Here is a 15,956-nt window from a genome sequence, read left to right on the forward strand (position 1 = left end):
ACCCAATATGTGGGTATAAACTACAGAAACTAAAATCATCCAATTAGATGCGAAAACGCAGTGTTGATGCAAATTTTAACTGACTATGAATAAAATTGCCTTTTTTGTATATGGGGCAAGTAAAAATATGACCAATTTTGGTTGATATTTTGGTAAATCTCTCATATAAGCTGTGTTCCTTTACTTACCTGAGGTTACCATTTTTCCCATTTGTTACCATTTTTAACCTGCAAAGCGTTCCTTAACCCCGAAAAGTGGCAAAACTGGAAGCAATTTTTAAGAGAGTGAGAGAGGAGAGAGAGCACATATGCCTTTCTCTTCTACCACAGGCTACCAGACAAATTTCTGCAGGTAAAAAAATGGCAGAATTGATTTTTCGACTTTTGTTTGACGATTATTTCACAATGAAGCAGAAGATGGACGAAAAACAGAAGAAAAAGTCGAACGCTGACAAAACTAAATTAAAAACTGCGAAATAAAAGGCAAAAATTGATTTTTTATGTTTCTTTTTGACATTGCTGCCAGATCTACCATTTTTCCGTTCCTTTACTTTTCTGGTAAAAATGTTCATGAGAGAGCAATTTTGACACTTTTCTCTTTTACCACTCTTACCATTAAAAAAGTAAAGGAACAAAGCTATATTGTGACAGCATATGTAATTTTTGATATTTGAGATCTTTTAGAGCAGTTTGTTGTAGTTCTTCTTGCAGAAAAGCATAAATGCTGGATCGAGATCCAAACTTTATCATATATCAAAAGGATAAACCCACGATTTCAGTGGATAATCCTGAGATTTAAGTCCTCCTCGACAAAGCTATAATTTCTGCATTCTTTGTTAACTTTTTCGCACTACCAACTCCAACGACCGATTTGCCATATAAAAAGTTTAGTCCGCGTGGTTAAATCGCTTTTCTTGAATTCTTTTTGATTTATCTATCTGACAGGAAAACAAAATTTTGATTTCAAAATAAAATTTTATTTACCCACATAAACACCCAAAAAAGAAATGTACCCGGCCGGTATTTACCTGGTTTTTACCTATGTTTTGGGCAAATACCGGGTAGAATCCCATCTATAAAAATGGAATGGATGTTATTTTAGGCAGTAGGCAAAAGTTCATTCATTCCCACTACAGGAAATCATTTTTGAGAAAATATGTCAAAAAGTCATAACCCTATTCTATACCAAATTATAAAGTCCTGTCTTAAATATGACGAGCTGTATCTTGATTTCAACAGTCAGACGGACAGACGAACATAGTTATATCGGCTTGGATTTTATGCTGATCAAGGGGCCGTCACCCAACAATAACTATATATATTATGATGTATTCCTCCTCCAAAATTACTTCAATAGGAGATCGGATGCTGCTGCTTTGCCTCCCAATTTGTCGCGAAGTTGTTGTGCTGGGAATACAATACACTTAGTGTGTCCAAAAAACCGGTTTTTTGAAACAAAACAGTTTTCGGTTAACCGAAATTTTCGCTTTTTTCAAAAACCGGTTTTCGGTTATTAAAATTTTCAAAAACCGGTTAACCGGTTTAAACCGGTTTTTTTAAATAACTACAAAATTGCTTATATTTCATAAAAAAATTATTAAATATTGGCGGAAAGCGCTAAATTAAGTATAACGACTTTGTTATATAATTATTTCATCAAATCCATGATATCTGAATATACAACCTTGAAATTGGGCAGCAATATTAAGATTGAAATTGTGCTTTAAGAATAGTATAAACTGTTACTAATATAAAATTATGTACCAAAAGAACTAAATTTACAACTTACCTCGTCTTTCTTTGTAAGCTTCATATTATTGTGAAATGTCTGAATCAAACATACATTTTATTATCATTACATTTTATTTATAACCTGTCATTCGGCTAAAGATCGTGTTAATTACAGTCAAACTTCTCTATAACGATTGATAAATAGACGATTTTTCTTTGTAAATTGTTATTTTTGTTCTAAAGAAAAATCTGTTTTAGGGAATTTTTTTCATTCCACTATATGTTCATGTTTTGCCTACTTAGGCCGATCATAGACGTCATCAGAAAATCGTTCTTTAAATAATGAAAATATTGTACTAAATATTCATTTTAAATTGTAATTACAACAATACTTTCTGAATATTATTATTTAATTTTTAGGACACAGTGCGACAAAAAGGATTACTCGTGCCCTCAGAGAGAGCTTCTCTCCACTCACACCATTAAAGCTCCCTGAAGTATGAGACAAAAATAACCTGCCGAAAGCTACTTTAAGACCATTTTACACAAAATACTTTTCACATTTAAACACATTTGGAATCTAGAAAGTTGCTTATTTTATGTTAGTTGAGTTTATTTTACTTTCAAGAGTAATATTGTAATGAAATATTCAAAATATTACTAGTTTTAAAAAAACGGTTAACCGACACAAATAACCGGTTTTTTCGGTTAACCGAAAATGACGATTTTGATGAAAACCGGTTTCGGTTTTTAAGGAAAAACCGGGTAACCGGTTAACCGGTTTCGGTTTTGGACACCCTAAATACACTTTACACTCGAATTGACCGGGAAACTCGGTACTATCGGAATGACTCGTTAAAATCTTCGAACAGGACAGTCATCTTCACAATTATATGTTGGTATTCGTGTATTTATTTCACTATGCGGCACGAAAATTATTAACCATGTTTTGACATCGCAGTGTGACAGAATACCAAAAAAGAGAAGACACATGCCTCCCCCTTCTTTCTCTATCTCATCAACTTTCACGGTTATAGGCTTCCAAAAGTTTGATGCTTTGATGTTAAAAAGGATCATTTTATCAGAATTAAATAATCCAAACCGTTAAGAAATTTGATATATGGTAACATGGGGCGCCTTCGCCACGTTTTTGTTCAAAATTTTCTCATACCGACACCGTTAAAGTTTTTTCAAATATTATTGATATATATATGGTTATAATTTTGTTTTTAAAATATTATTTTTGAGAATTTACAAAATGTGAAAAAAGTGGCGAAGCCTCCCCACCCATGGGGCAGCTTCCCCATCGATATTGAACATTCTCAAACGGACTCCAAAACTGTAATTTACCATACTTATTCCTTAAATATCAACATTATGCAAAAAGGAACATATTTTCTATTGAATAATCAAAAATTACTTTAAAATTCACAAAAAGTAAACTATCTTAGCGGTTAATTGAAATAGGTGCGCTGAATTTAGGTACACAAATCATAATATAACTAAAACAAGATACGTTTAGGATAATATTTGATTTTAACTTCATATTATAGTGTGGTATATCTATGGTATAAAGAATTTAAGTTAAACATGACATATTTCGAACATTAACCCACCACGCCCCTATCATGGCGTAGGCGCCCCACCCCTTACATATTTCATAATATTTATATATTGACATTTGCAATTGTTTTTTTCATGCGAATTATTGGGTTTTATATTCTTCAGTAGTTGTCTTCTAAAGGTATAAAATGTGTTTTTGATATCACAAAAGGTAAAGAAGATATCACAAAAAATACCCACCATAATTATTTTTCCCACTACCCTGAAAACACAAAACCGCGTGCGTCCGCTATCATACCTATGACACAACTGCCAACTTTTGGGAGATGATAGATCATCATTAAACTCACGATTTTGCTTTTAACGGATTTTTTCTAGCACTTATATTTTGCGAGAAAATCGGCGCTGGCGAAGCCGCCCCAGTGGCGAAGGCGCCCCATGTTACCATAATCTCAGAGCTCTTCTCGTAAAGAACAAAAATTGGGAACACATAAAATCCATCAAACTTCATCTTCAAGGTCAAAATCGCCAAGGTAAAATTTCTTTCAACATTTTTTTTCTCGGGTTTTTGTCTACAGATATGAAACCGATCAAGTTTGAAGCAAACAACCAACTACAAACATGTACCTTAGATCTCAATAAACATCTTTTTAGAATATACGAACTCCGTATAAACTGTTCTTAAAGGTGAAAATACCAACGCACATGCGATTCTTATCCTTTTTTTCTGATGAGATAGAGAAAAACGTTGAAACACGTGTCTTCTCTTTTTTGGTGTTCTGTCACGTTGCAGTGTCAGAATATGGTTAATAAAACATGTCTCAAAGAATTACACACAGTGTGTTTAACCATAGGAACGACAATATATCCCGGAATGTCTGCTCCGATCCCCGGGCCATGTATCTGTTCCGTTTGCCAGATCCGCATCCACCACATATAAACATCGGTGAGATGTAGTGGGTGTAAGTGCACTTCCTAGGCTAGGACTACGAGACACACCCCTTCCATGAGAGTTATGGACAGTTGTCGAGAATGAGGACTGAAGTCAGGACAAAGTTACTTTTGTCCTTACATATGTAAAACCGAGCCACACCCAAGCCTACCAATTTATTACAATTTCTTAATAACTTCGGTGTCTCGATTTGAATGTTTTAAATGCACGTGTCTAATGCAGCCAATAACATCTCCACACGTAATTTAATTTCACAATCAAACCAATCAACCACGGCCAATCATTTGCAGACAAAATTCGAACAAATTTCGTTTTGATGTATCGTCCGTCAGCTTGCTGCCTTAGTATTTCCGAGTAATAGATTGATTGACTATCATCGAAATCGAATATCAGCATAAATGTGACCTTGACCATTGTAAAGCAATTCATCACGAGATGTGATAATACATCAATCACTGGGCGGATATTTGATCCGTTTTTTATGTACCTACATACATACGTACATACGTACATGCGTAAATATGTTGCAATATTTGTTTCAGCACATAAGTGTAATTAATGATGTGACTACAAATATGAAACGTGGCCAACGACTTTTGTTAATTTCTTTGTAATAGTATATAAGTTTAGACCAGCCCTGCTCATAGAGATCAATGTAAGTTAATTTGTTTTTGGGAGATTCTTTCGATGTTTAATTCATTTTTGAACTTTATTGTTCTCAAAAACGATTCCCTAGTTTAAACAATTAAAATCAAATTCAAAAATATTCATTTATATGTATACTAGCAGACCCCGGTCCGTGTTGCTGGCCCGTCGTAATGAGCTTTAATGAAAATGTGTATGGACTTTATGCTTGACAATTCATTCCTTGGTAAATTGCCAAACCGAGGAGGATTTTAAATTTATCAACATATTTTGACTGTAACCTATCTTTTCACTCACAGACTTTGTCGGATTTGTTCGCCCATTTATGCTGGTTAGGATTTATTATCGTTCATGTCCCCTGTCTTTATCTTAAAGCGATCTAATTATAAAAGTTAAGTTAAAAGTTAGTTTTTCATGGCTGATTGACCGTTGAACCTCACCATTTAAGGAAATTTGTAAATATATCGTTTTTCTTGACCGGGAGCGCAACAGCCGCTCTGTAGAAAATTAATTTGCAAGCCGATGCACTCATAAGTATAGCAAATATAGCGATTATAAAATAAACGAAATTGTGTACAAATTCATAGCATTTTGGACAACGGAACATTCCTGAGAATTTTGTGAAAATTGCATGAAATTTGGTTCAGTAGTTTTGAAAAAAAAAAAAATGTATTGAAAAGAGTGAGAGTGATCATCACTTTTTACGATATAAAGTATTTAAAAAGTGGGTGTGGCCCGCTATTTTGGCTACAAATATGTACCTAGGGTACACACAACCCCATTGCCTCCCAAATTTATGCTGAAACCTATATAATCATAAGTTTGACTTATAGATATAGCGTTTAAAAGAAAGGCGTGGGAAAATTCATAAAATAAACATAACAACGGCAATCAATGAGCTTTTGCTGCATACTTAATGGAAACTTTTCAATAGTATTGATGATATAACATATTAAAAAAACAGGCTTGGTCGGATCTTTGGGCCCCAAAGATGTACCTAGATTGTAAATTAATCCATAAATTTTTGACCCATACATGCGTAAGTTTTGCAAAAATAGCGTTTTTTTTAAATATCGCATAGGGGAGTTATCCCGCCCCCTCTGGAATTCAATAAAATCTGTACATTCCCTGACAATTTCAGGAAAATCGGTTCAGTTGAAAAAAGTGGGCGTGATAAAATTTTTATTCTATAAAAAGCTAAGTTGGGTTATGACGGCATTTGATTTTTATTCATAAAGATATAGGTTTTTTTTAAATATCTAGAAATACCCTGCCCACTTCGAAATTCAAGGAAATATGCATCCTATTTTCTCCGGGGGACATTCCCTGAATATTTTAGGAAAATCGGTTTAGTAGTTTTGTAGATGTAACATAAATAAAAAGTATCCGTGGTCAAGTCTTTGGGTCCTAAAATAGTAGGTAAGGTTGTAGAAACAACCACAATTGTCTCACTAATTAATTTCCAAACCGATACATTTCTTTGTTTTGAACTGTTTAGGACGATCTTTGAAGAAGATGCACATTAGGCAATTGTCAGTTTGATGAAGAGAGAAGGTACTGAGAGGCAAAGTGTTTCTATTTTCCTCGACTCTCTCTCCTATAAACTGACAATAGCCGCGAACAAATTAGGCAACTGTAAATCGGGACTAAGATATATTTTTAAGCAAATAACCAAATAATAAATACCAAAATATTTGGTAGCACAGTTGAGCAATATAATATCATAAAGCCAATATTTGTTTCATAATGGATGGTTTTCTGCAATTCTTGTTTTCACCACTGAACACGATATTTCACTCAATCAATTGAACATGAAGGAAGGAATGCCATCGTAGGAATTTGAATTTAATGCTGAATATAGTGCTTTTATAAATTTGCGTTTTAATCAATTAACCTATTTTGAGAGGGATCCGATCGTTATCTCCTTTTTTCTGACTTCTCTGTTTAACATGATCTCCCGAATTCTACTTGCATTGCAAGTTCGGAATTAGATGCAATGGCTCTGGTAACTGTTGTCGATTACTGCGTCACCCTATATTTACTTCCGACGTGAATAACATAGTCAAATTAATATCACAAACTAATTAACGTTTAATAAGTATTTACCTACTTATGTCGCCTGATAAAGAATATTTGTCAAATAATTCGAACAAAAAATATCCAGTACCTCGGATTTCTTGTTTTTTTTTTCTTTAAAATTTTTAATATCATCCTCTTTCGATGTACAGACATACAGTGTACAAACAGTACCAGTGTACATATGTATGTATTTGGCCATTTGTAATTGCCTTCCAGCTCTGCGGGAACTAAACTGATTGAATTCGTACGCCTTTTCAGTGGGGACATCATGTTTTAGTATCATGACAGGATCTGAACAGTATCAATATACAGCTTAAATTTTATACCGCATAAATCGGAAGTTGATCTTTCGAATATGTTTTTACTTACAGTTTAAAGGTATACTTATATGCCATAACTTCACTTTCAATAAAATTACCTCGGAGCTCTTGATTTTTCAAATAACCCATCAATTTTGTGGATTTGTACCTTTTTCCTCAAAACTGTGGAAATACTTTCAGCGTTGTCATCTTCATCTTTTTAATCGAAATCTGACCGAATCCTTTTAACACCTTTCGCTGTTAATTTACTAAAAAGACGCTTGAAAATAAATAAAAATCGATTTGATCCGGAATAAAAAATTCTATACAACTTTCAAAAATTGACAAAACTGATGCGTATAATGGAGCCTCACAGTTGATGCATATACAATTTCGCCAAAAACTGTCCAAATAAGTGTCAAGGTATGCTCAAAACGCGAAGCTCGATAGAAATTTCTGGAAAAATTGACATTCTTGAAAAAATATTTTTGCAAATTTTTCGCAAATTTTCGCGATTTTTTTAGGTTTTATCCTTTTCTGCCATGAGACCGTTCCGAATTGGTGCAAATTGTCAGAATCTATTCAGCCGTTCTTTAGTTATAAGCGTAGTAACTAACATCATCCTTTTTTATATATATAGATTTGAACGCACACGCAACACGCAGAGCTATAGGTTTGGCCCTTTGTGTTTCAAAAACCGAAAGAGAATTGATGGGGAAAATTCCACCGTTCGGAGCAAGGACTCAATTCTGTTTCTATGAAAATGTGAAATGAAAAAAATTATAAAGGATATAAATAAATGTCAAATGAAAAAAATTATAAAAAAATATTTTCATTTCAAATTTTCTTAGAACAAAAATCTTGCTTATAATTTCGGTAATTAACGATATTATTCGGTAAGTTGGCGACCAATTATTTAAACTTTTCATTCATAATTTTTTTAATGTTACCGATCTTTGTCGGTCACTCAAAAAATGAGTTAGAGAATCTCACTACAGGTATGGTTTAGACTAGGGCTGCTCAAAGGGCGCACTTCTGCTGTCGGTGTGTGTCAATTTGCTCACTCACACAATTGAAAAATAAAGCTTTTGTTTTTGAAATGAAAATTTTCAATACCCACATTTTTTTCATTACACAAGACAACCCAACAAACCAACATTACTCGAACAAAACATCATATTTGAATTATAAATTCTTGTGTAGCCAGTGGACAATAAACGAAACTTGATTCTCTTGAAAATAATGAATGTATTAGCATACACATATTAGCTTATCCGTGTAATTGTGTAATATTTTTTGTTTTTGTAAATTTTATAAAATTACACTGAATGGTATGTTGGGAAACTAACAAAATGTTTGTGTTTCAAAACCAACACAATAACAAAATTGGCCTGTTCCCGTACTTTATAAAGTGGTAAAAGTCGTAAAAGTTGTAAAAGTCGTAAACGATTTTCATATAAATTTTGTGTACGGGAACACAAAATGTGTAAAAGTGGTAAAAATTGTAAAAACTTTTTAGTTCTGGAACAGAGCTAATATGTTTGTAGTTGTATGAGCAGCCCTAGTTAAGACTTACTAAATCCACTGGATTTCAAATATCAAATCCATTGCGTATATATCAAATAAATCCTAGTAATAAATCCATTGAATATGGAATCTACATTTGAAATCCAGTGCATTTCGCATATGTAAACGTATATAAGGCAATTAACGACAAGATATGGAACACGTCTCCCATAGAGAGTTTATTCCTCCGCACACAATTTAGCTAATTTGACAACTGTGCAATCACACTATAATCGCTCCCTAAAGTATGCAAAAGAAAATATGGTTTCGATATCTGTTTTGAAGCGATGTTTTGTATAACAGATATAAATTTACATGTATCTCTTTTATTATGAGGACATCCCTAAAGTATGCTTTGTATGTGTTTGTAAACGATTTATTCATCTCACTTAGTTTCCATTGTTGTTCTGAGATGTCGCTGTAACAAACAATCTTCCATAGCAATGCTTTACTTTCTCAACCTCGTATCTTAGAAATAGTATTCCGGAGGATGTTAGCCTAACCAGCTAACGAAACGATCGTCGCATAGCGGTTGATGTGTGTGTAGGACTTCGCTAGATATCAATTTTTCAATGTAATCTCCTTAGGTCATAGAGCTCGATTAACTAAATTAATTAAAATCTCACAAATAATGGCCTTCGGCCCTAAAAAGGCAAAAACTTAAAAATAAAATAATAATTACCTACTACCTTCAGGTGACAATAAATGTATTGCAACGGGAAGGTCAGTTCTATAAAGCTAATCATTTTTGCAAATTCTTGTAGTCATTAGACATTTTTATGACTTTTGCGGCTAAATATGGGCTAACAGCATTGAATGTGATAAAGTTCAGTGATAATAAAATCCGTCATGGAGTGTCTTCAGACAGGTAAAAACGTATAAGACCATATTAACAATAAATAATGACGAATCGGCCACAGATATTTGACTCAATATGTATTGCCGGATAATTGGCCAATGCAAAACAGGCGAATTTGGCTTGGAAAACATTAAAATACCTTTGGAAACTATAGGGAAAAATAGACGCTCAGCGTAGCATTTTGACAACAGAGCTTTATTTATTTATTATTGGAATGACTTCAATCTTACTAAATGTATAGATACTATAATCTGTTATCATAATAAATCCCAAAAACTGCGCCAAATCTAATAAAACCCATAAAATGTGGAAATTATACACCTTCTAGAAAAGCTAGAATACCGAATTTTTGTGTAGTATATTCTTTACCAAAGAAACAAGTATGCGAAATCGGGTTCGTGGGCATAATAATGATTGGGAAGACATCCCCACTGGAATCATTAGAAATATTTAATAGTGATAATTCTGAAAGTCACTAAAAGGGATTCAAAAACATAAACATGTTCAACTACCACCATTCCAGAGGCCAAATTATGACATATTAATCCTATTTGTGTAAGTTGCTGATGTAATATAACAACACTAAACTGATAAATACCTCGGGCCAAAATCCTGATATCAAACTTCATAATTATTTTGGGTCTAGTTTAAGAAAAAAACTCGAGAAAGGTCCGCCAACGAAAGATCAAAATGTAATAATAATTGGGGAACCTGTACCCTTAGAGTGTAATATTCAGAGCCTTAATTTCGGGTTAACTAAGCTCATTACAGCTCTAATGAATGCCCAAAGTAGATAGAGAACTTATTAAGGAATATATCTTTGGTAATTCTCCAAGAAACCATCGATTTGGTAATTTTTATTTTATTGTCACCCCCAAGTAGAAGTTAGTTGTTATTTTTGACCGTATTTTTATAAACCGCAAATAAAACCGTATAGTTTTTACATAACTTGTTGCCATAAACGAACAATTAATATGAAATTTTTTATAAAGTTGGTCTTTGCAATAAATTTTTTGTCTAATGCGGGGCATACACTATACTGCCAAACTGCACTGCCAAATGAACCCTTGTGTACGTGTGTGATTGAATAGTGTGTGGCATTCCTTCAATCCATATTCCAAAAAAGGTGAATTTTCCTCCAAAACTCGATTTTGGGTTGAAGTTTTCCAATTTTTTTAATTTCCTCACAAATAATATTTGTTGTTTTCAAAAATTATTTGTTGGTTACTTGGAATATAAACAAAATTCATCGGATTGAAAGGGGTTCATTTACAAAATCAAAACTATTTTGATTTCAATCCTGCCAAAACTACTCCCAAATACATTGACAAAAACTTCAAAATTTACTAATACTATTACAAATGCTGTCCTGCATGCCCATAGTGTATGCCCGGCATTACTGTATGTATATGCCTATGTATGTGAGACAAAAACCAATGCGAAAGGAAAGCAGTCAATTACTTCCTTCTAAAAAGGCGTTAATGTATTTCGCAAACTATCGTGCGACTGCCGTTACGTATTCTATGCGAAATACTCCTAATTTGAATGTTCCTTTGTACAACTATGTTCTATAAATGAGAGTCAAATGAGAAATAAAAACAAAATCCATATATACATACAAACATAAGAATATCCCATCACATCACCATTGCTATCGAAAACGATACCGTTTTCGAATGTTTCTCGATAGTTTTGCGGATATTTTGTTCGAAAACGACACACGAGAATGAATTGAAAACGATTCATTCGTCGCTCAGATTGTGGCAGGAAATCCTTCGATTTCGAATATCGGCAATAATATTATTAGCGAATGAATGACGATAGTTTCTACAATAGTGGCGAAAAACATTTTTGTGGAGTTTCTTGATGTTTCTGTTATGTACCTTTTCCGTTTTTATTTCTTAGTTATGTTTGCGAACACAGCTGTACAAATGTACATTCAAATTAGTAGTATTTCGCATAGGATACGTAACGGCAGTCGTACGATAGTTCGCGAAATACATGAACGCTTTTTTAGGAGGAAGTAAGTGACTGCTTTCCATTCGCATTGGGTTTCGTCCGACATACATAAACAGGCTGTTATCAGCCGTTTAGCCTTGGCGTTGTGTACACTGTGCGACAACAATTTGATTTGGAACATTTCTTTTTTTAACAATATCCCCAAAAAGTGAAGGGTTTTGTTAGATTTGATCCAGTATGGAATTATGTAAAATTAACAGTCCAAAATTAAAACAAATAATTTCATCCTAAATTATATAAATTTGTAGTCTTATTATACCCTACACCACTATGTGGGGAGGGTATTATAAGTAGGTTTTGGCCAAAAAGTTTGTAACGCATCGAAATAATGGTCGTAGACCCATACTTATATATACCAAAATTAATGTTTCGACGAGCTGAGTCGATGTGGCTATGTGTGTCCGTCCGTCTGTCCGTCCGTCCGTCTGTCCATCTAAACCTTGTAATCACGCTACAGGTCGCAATTTTGATCGGATCGTCACGAAATTTTGGATATTGATGGGGGTCCCGGAGGGGAAGAAGTCTATTGATTTTGGTGATGGTCGGGTAATATTTAGGGGTCGGAAAGGGCAAAAAACTTAGGTGGATAAAAAGACAACGTTTTTTTTTTCCAAAGCGAATATCTCAGCTTCTATATGGGGTATACCAAAAGCAAAACCTGACAATGAAAGTAGAAATGAAAGTATAACCTTTCTAATGATGTAAAGCTGGTGCTCGTAGGTGATCAAACAACGAAGATATCATAATACTAGCAAATAAAACCCCAATTTTCATTTTCGCGATTTTAATTATATTGACGAATATCACAGCTTTGGTTGGAAACTTTCCAAAAGCAAAGCCTGACTATGAAAGTAGAAGATCCCGTCCTTATAATGATGTAAACTAGGTCGGCGTAGGTAACCAAATAACGGAGATATCGCAATAGTCGGTAATACATCGCATTTATCAATTTTTTTGGAAATCACGCTACAGGTCCCAATTTTGAACGAATCGTCACGAAATTTGAGGGTAAATGGGGGTCTCACAGAGGAAGAAGCCTATTGATTTTGGTGATGGTCGGATAATATTTAAGGGTCGGAATGAGCAAAAATTTTATTTGGAGAAAAAGTCAACATTTTATTCCAAAGCAAATATCTCAAAGTCTATAAGGGGTATACAAAAAGCAAAACCTGGCGATGAAAGTAGAAGATATCACCTTTACAACCATGTAAAGTAGGTTGTTGTAGGTGGTAAAATAGCAGAGATATGGCAATAACCGATAATGCATCCCATTTTCCGATTTTTTTGTAATCACGCTACAGGTCGCAATTTTGATCGGATCGTCACGAAATTTTGGGGGTTAATGGGGGTCCCACAAAGCAAGAAGCCTACTGATTTTAATGATGGTCGGATAATATTCAGGGGTCGGAATGGGCAAAAATTTATTTGGGGAATGGTCAACGTTTAATTTCAAAGCCAATATCTCTGTTTCTTTAAGAGGTGTATCAAAAGCAAAACTTGGCAAGGAAAGTAGAAAATATCACCTTTACAATCATGTAAAGTAGGTTGTCGTAGCTGCTCAAACAACAAAGATATCGCAATAGTCGGTAATGCATCCCATTTTTCGATTTTTTTGTAATCACGCTACAGGTCGCAATTTTGATCCGATCGTCACGAAGTTTTTGGAATTTTATGCGGGTCCCACAGAGGAAGAAGCCTATTTATTTTGGTGATGGTCGGATAATATTCAGGAGTCGGAATAAGCGAAATGCTTACGTGGAGAAAAGTCAACGTTTTTTTTCTTATGCGAATATTTCCGCTTCTACTAGGAGAATTCCCAAATGAAAGCCCGCCAATGGAGAAGAAAAGATGTCCTTTATATTGACGCAAAGTATGTTGGCGTAAGTGGGCAAACAACCGAGATATCGCAAAATATATTATAAAATATATTATATCCAATTTTTCCATTTTTTGTAATCGCGCTACATGTTGGAATTTTGATCGGATAGTTACGAATTTTTGGGGGTTGATGGGGGCCCCACAGAGGAAGATGCCTATTGATTTTGGTGATAGTCGGATAATATATAGGGATCGGAATGGGGAAAAACTCATGTGGAGACAAATTCAAAATTTTATTCTTTGTGAATATATCGGTTTCAACGGCAAAGCCTGTCAATGGAAGAAGAAAATATTACCTGTACATTGATGTAAAGTAGGTTGGCGAAGGTGGTCAAACAAGAGATGTACCACAATAGTCGGTAATGCATCCAATTCCAATGCATTGATCGGATGGTCACAAAATTTTGGTGGCTTATGGGGGTCCCAGAGAGAAAGAGGCATATTTTTTTTTTTTTTTTTTTGATTAAAAACCAAAATATTTTTGGTGGTAGTCGGATTATGTTCCCTAAAATAAATGTTTACCAGTGAAAAGCTTATTCACAGGGGTAGTGGTGTAGGGTATCACATGGTCGGCCCCGTCCCGACTATAGTCTTTGCTCACTTGTTTTATAATAGTTTATATTTTTATAGAATATCCCTGAAGATGACTGTCGATGACAGCCGAAATATCGGATAAATAGAAAAGAAACAAACACGAACATCTTTGTTTTCATTTGACCAAAAGCCAAAATAAAACCACCAAAAATAAAATTTAAATGTTGATTTTTGACAGTTCACCATTTTTGCGATAAAACGTGTTCCCTGTGACACAAACTGCCAAAAACATGAAAAAAAGATTCCATGGAAGAATTCAGCAAATTTTTGCAATTATAAAAATTGAGCATAACTTCTAGACTATCATAGATATCTGACTAAAATAAACTCCTGATATTTTTTTATACCCTCAGCCTTTAGGCTAAAGAGGGTATTTACACTTTGATACGACCAAAAATGTGCCTCATCGAAATAATGGTTTTAGACCCCAAGTATGTTTGTACGATATCCGTTTCAGACAATTTTGAGTAGATCTAGCAGTAGAGTAGATCTGTCTGTCTGTCTGGCTGGCTGGTGCGCACGATAACTCTCGAACGGATCAATCGATTCGGTTCAAATTTTGGGTATCGAAATATTTTGTCCAGATTCGATTTAAGTTCGAAGATGGGCCATATAGGTCCACTCCTTCAGGTACCTCCCCCACAAATGTTCAAAAATTGTCGCAAAACTTGAGCGCACGATAACTCTTGTAGGGAATAACCGATTTGTTCCATACTTTGCACATCGTGTAATTTCTACCAAACTTAGATGAGGTTCCAATATGGACTCAATCGGTCCACTCCTTCGGGTACCTCCCACACAAAATTTCGGAAAAGTTCAGTTTAGGACCTGGTCTCGAATCGCTTTGATTTTTGTTTACGCAAGTTGGATTCGCTGTCCTCTATACGACGCTGTAAGTTTCATTAGGGGCAAGTCCATACTTCCTGAGAAAATGGGCCTGAAAGTTACAAAAAACCCTATGACACCGTGTTAGTGGTTGGAGCGCAAGATAACTCTCGAACGGATCTGCCGATTTGGTCCAAAATTTGGCTTTCGTAATATTTTGTCCAAACTTAGTTTAAGTTCGAAGATGGGCTATATCGGTCCACTTCTTCCGGTGCCTCCCCCACAAAAGTTCGAAAATGTTCGGAAAATTTGAGCGCACGATAACTCTTGAAGGAAGAAACCGATTTGATCCATACTTTGCACATCGTGAAATTTCTACTAAACTTATATGAAATTCCAAAATGGACTCAATCGGTCCACTCCTTCGGGTACCTCCCACACAAAATGTCAGATAAGTTCAGATTAGGACCTGCTCTCGAATCGCTTTGATTTTTGTTGCAACAACGAATAGCCCACCATACGGCGGTACAAGTTTCATCAGGGGCAAGTCCATTCTTCCTGAGAAAATAGCCTGGAAGATGCAAAAAGCCCCTATAACACCGTGTGTGTTGTGCCAATTCGGTCCAAATTTTGGCCTCCGTAATATTGTGTCCAAACATAGTTTAAGTTCGAAGATAAGCCATATCAGTCCACTCCTTCAGGTACCTCCCCCACAAAAGTTCAAAAATGTTCGGAAAAATTGTGCGCACGATTACTCTTAAAGGGAGTGACCGATGTGATCCATACTTTGCACATCCTAATATATCTACCAGATATAGATCAGGTTCGAATATGGACCATATTTGTCTACTCCTTCTGGTACCCCTCACACACAATTTCGGATAAGTTCACTTTCATTTTTGTTGAAGCGATTTGCATTCGCTTCCTCCATTACGACGGTAAACGTT

The sequence above is a fragment of the Musca autumnalis genome, unplaced genomic scaffold (assembly GCF_047663935.1).
Source record: "Musca autumnalis isolate F117 unplaced genomic scaffold, ASM4766393v1 scaffold_2, whole genome shotgun sequence".
Classification (NCBI taxonomy): domain Eukaryota; kingdom Metazoa; phylum Arthropoda; class Insecta; order Diptera; family Muscidae; genus Musca; species Musca autumnalis.